This window comes from Arachis hypogaea, chromosome 19 (assembly GCF_003086295.3).
Source record: "Arachis hypogaea cultivar Tifrunner chromosome 19, arahy.Tifrunner.gnm2.J5K5, whole genome shotgun sequence".
Taxonomy (NCBI): domain Eukaryota; kingdom Viridiplantae; phylum Streptophyta; class Magnoliopsida; order Fabales; family Fabaceae; genus Arachis; species Arachis hypogaea.
In genome coordinates, this window is record NC_092054.1 from 140,396,148 (window position 1) to 140,400,602 (window position 4,455).

Sequence of the window (4,455 nt, forward strand, 5' to 3'; positions counted from 1 at the left end):
TTCATAAATTTAAGACAAAGTTACTAACTACTAATGATCATGTAATGAAGACACAAACACAGATAAGCACTTAGCATAGAGAAAACGAAAAACAGAAGAAATAAGAACAAGGAATGAATCCACCTTAGTGATGGTGGCGTTTCCTTCTTGAGGAACCAATGATGTCCTTGAGCTCTTCTATGTCTCTTCCTTGTCTTTGTTGCTCCTCCCTCATTGCTTTTTGATCTTCTCTTATTTCATGAAGCATGATGGAGTGCTCTTGATGTTCCACCCTTAGTTGTCCCATATTGGAACTCAATTCTCCTAGGGAGGTGTCTATTTGCTCCCAATAGTTTTGTGGAGGAAAGTGCATTTGAGGCATCTCCGGGATCTCATGGTAATGAGCTTCATACGCCTCTTGAGCTCCATGAATGGGCTCTCTTGCTTGCTCCATCTTTTTCTTAGTGATGGGCTTGTCCTCTTTGATGAGGATATCTGCCTCTATGTCAATCCCAGCCGAATTGCATAGGTGGCAGATGAGGTGAGGAAAGGCTAACCTTGCCATAGTGGAGGACTTGTCAGCCACCTTGTAGATTTCTTGAGGTATAATCTCATGAACTTCCACCTCTTCTCCAATCATGATGCTATGGATCATGATGGCCCGGTCTATAGTAACTTCAGACCGGTTGCTAGTGGGAATGATTGAGCATTGAATGAACTCCAACCATCCTCTAGCTACAGGCTTAAGGTCCAGTCTTCTTAGTTGAACCGGGTTGCCTTTGGAGTCAATCTTCCATTGAGCTCCTTCCACACATATGTCCATAAGGACTTGGTCCGACCTTTGATCAAAGTTGACCCTTCTTGTGTAGGGGCGTTCATCTCCTTGCATCATAGGCAAGTTAAACACCAACCTCACATTTTCCGGACTAAAATCTAAGTATTTCCCCCGAACCATAGTAACATAGTTCTTTGGATCCGGGTTCTTACTTTGATCATGGTTCTTGGTGATCCATGCATTGGCATAGAACTCTTAAACCATTAAGATGCCGACTTGTTGGATGGGATTTATTAGAACTTCCCAACCTCTTCTTTGAATTTCATGTCGGATCTCCGGATACTCATTTCTTTTGAGTTTGAAAGGGACCTCGGGGATCACCTTCTTCTTGGCCACAACATCATAGAAGTGGTCTTGATGGGCTTTGGAGATGAACTTTTCCATCTCCTATGACTCGGAGGTGGAAGCTTTTATCTTCCCTTTCCCCTTTCTAGAGGATTCTCCGGTCTTAGGTGCCATCAATGGTAATGGAAAAACAAAAAGCTTATGCTTTTACCACACCAAACTTAGAATTTTGCTCGCCCTCGAGCAGGAGAAGAAAGAATAGATGAAGAAGAAGAAGAAATGGAGGAGAGGGAGAGAGGGAAGTGTTTCGGCCAAGAAGGGTGTAGAGGGGTGTTGTTGTGTGAATTTGATGAAGAATGGAGGGCTTTATATAAGGAAGGGAGGGGGGGTATTGGTTCGGCCATATGGGTGGGTTTGGGTGGGAAATTGGTTTTGAATTTTGAAGGTAGGTGGAGTTTATGAGGTAGGTTTATTGGGAAGAGTGGGTGGATGTGAGTGGTGAAGGTTTAATAGGGAAGAGGGATGGAGGTGATAGGTGAAGGGTTTTGGGGAAGAGTGTTTATTGGGAAGAGAAGATGATTGAGAAGAGAGAAGAGAGTGAGTGGAGGTAGGTGGGGATCCTGTGGGGTCCACAGATCTTGAGATGATCCTGTGGGGTCCACAAATCCTGAGGTGTTCAAGGATTTACATCCCTGTACCCATTAGGCATGTAAAAATGCCCTTGCATACAACTCTGGGCGTTCAGCGCCAGGTTGGTGCCCATTTTGGGCGTTCAACGCCCATTTACTAGCCATTTCTGGCGTTGAATGCCAGAACCATGCTTGTTCTGGCGTTCAGCGCCCAGAAGCTGCCCATTTTGGGCGTTCAGCGCCAGAACCATGCTCTGTTCTGGCGTTGAACGCCAGGCATATGCTTCCTCCAGGGTGTGATTTTTCTTCTGCTGTTTTTGATTCCGTTTTCAATTTTTCTCTTTATTTTGTGACTCCACATGATCATGAACCTATAAAGACATATAACTAAGAAAAATATAGTTAGATAAATAAAAATTGGGTTGCCTCCTAACAAGCGCTTCTTTAATGTCAGTAGCTTGACAGTGGGCTCTCATGGAGCCTCACAGATGTTCAGAGCATTGTTGAGACTCTCCAACACCAAACTTAGAGTTTGGATATGGGAGTTCAACACCAAACTTAGAGTTTGGTTGTGGCCTCCCAACACCAAACTTAGAGTTTGACTGTGGGAGCTCTGGTTGACTCTGCTTTGAGAGAAGCTTTTTCTGCTTCCTCTCCATGGATGCAGAGAGAGACCCTTGAGTTGTAAACACAAGGTTGTCCTTATTTAATTGAATGATTGATTCTCCTCTGTCCACATCAATCACAGCTCTTGCTGTGGCTAGGAAAGGTCTTCCTAGGATGATGGATTCATCCTCTTCCTTTCCAGTATCCAGGACTATGAAATTAGTAGGGATGTAAAGGCCTTCAACCTTTACTAACACGTCCTCTACTTGTCCATAAGCCTATTTTCTTGAATTATCTGCCATCTCTAATGAGATTCTAGCAGCTTGTACCCCATAGATTCCCAGTTTCTCTATTACAGAGAGGGGCATGAGGTTTATTCCTGAACCAAGGTCACACAGAGCCTTAAAGATCATGGTGCCTATGGTACAAGGTATTATGAACTTTCCAGGATCCTGTCTCTTCTGAGGCAATGTCAATTGATCCAGATCACTTAGTTCATTGATGAACAAGGGAGGTTCAACTTCCCAAGTATCAATGCCAAATAACTTGGCATTCAGCTTCATGATTGCACCAAGAAACTTGGCAGTTTGCTCTTCAGTAACATCCTCATTCTCTTCAGAAGAGGAATACTCATCAGAGCTCATGAATGGCATAAGGAGGTTCAATGGAATCTCTATGGTCTCTAGATGAGCCTCAGAGTCCTTTGGTTCCTCAGAGGGAAGCTCCTTATTGATCACTGGACGTCCCAGGAGGTCTTCCTCCTTGGGATTCGCGTCTTCCTCTCCCTCTTTGGGTTCGGCCATGGTGCTTATGTCAATGGCCTTGCACTCTCCTTTTGGATTCTCTTCTGTATTGCTTGGGAGAGTACTAGGAGGGATTTCAGTGATCCTTTTACTCAGTTGGCCCACTTGTGCTTCCAAATTTCTAATGGAAGACCTGGTTTCGTTCATGAAACTCACAGTGGCCTTAGATAGATCAGAGACTAAATTTGCTAAATTAGAAGCATTTTGTTTAGAATTCTCTGTCTGTTGCTGAGTGGATGATGGAAAAGGTTTATTATTGTTAAACCTGTTTCTTCCACCATTATTAAAGCCTTGTTGAGGCTTTTGATCCTTCCATGAGAAATTGGGGTGATTTCTCCATGATGAGTTATAGGTATTTCCATAAGGTTCACCTAAGTAATTTACCTCTGCTATTGCAGGGTTCTCAGGATCATAAGCTTCTTCTGCATAAGAAGCCTCTTGAGTACTGTTGGATGCAGCTTGCATTCCATTCAGACTCTGAGAAATCATATTGACTTGCTGAGTCAATAATTTGTTCTGAGCCAATATGGCATTCAGAGTATCAACCTCAAGAACTCCCTTCTTCATAGGCGTCCCATTGTTCACAGGATTCCTTTCAGAAGTGTACATGAACTGGTTATTAGCAACCATGTCAATGAGTTCTTGAGCTTCTGCAGGCATTTTCTTTAGGTGAATGGATCCACCTGCAGAGGTATCCAATGACATCTTGGATAGCTCAGATAAATCATCATAGAATATATCTAGGATGGTCCATTCTGAAAGCATGTCAGAAGGACACTTTTTGGTCAACTGTTTGTATCTTTCCCAAGCTTCATAGAGGGATTCACCTTCTTTCTGTCTGAAGGTTTGAACATCAGTTCTAAGCTTGCTCAGCTTTTGAGGAGAAAAGTACTTGGCTAAGAAAGCCGTGACCAGCTTATCCCAAGAGTTCAGGCTGTCTTTAGGTTGAGAGTCCAACCATAATCTAGCTCTGTCTCTTACAGCAAAAGGGAAAAGCATGAGCCTGTAGACTTCAGGATCTACTCCATTAGTCTTAACAGTATCACATATCTGCAAGAATTCAGTTAAGAACTGAAAAGGATCTTCAGATGGAAGTCCATGAAACTTGCAGTTCTGCTGCATCAGAGAAACTAATTGAGGTTTCAGCTCAAAGTTGTTTGCTCTAATGGCAGGAATGGAAATGCTTCTTCCATGTAAATTAGAATTTGGTGCAGTAAAGTCACCAAGCATCTTCCTTACATTATTATTATTTTCGGCTGCCATCTCCTCTTTCTGTTCGAAAATTTCTGAAAGGTTATCTCTGGATTGTTGTATTTTA

At 42.9% G+C, this 4,455-nt stretch overlaps 1 non-coding gene across 1 annotated transcript; it reads left to right on the plus strand.

The window, feature by feature from the left end:
- The first annotated feature begins 3,896 nt into the window (after positions 1–3,896).
- Positions 3,897–4,004, plus strand: LOC112780278 (small nucleolar RNA R71). The gene has a single exon (XR_003191125.1). It is a non-coding gene; the product is annotated as a small nucleolar RNA R71 (small nucleolar RNA).
- The last annotated feature ends 451 nt before the right edge of the window (positions 4,005–4,455 follow it).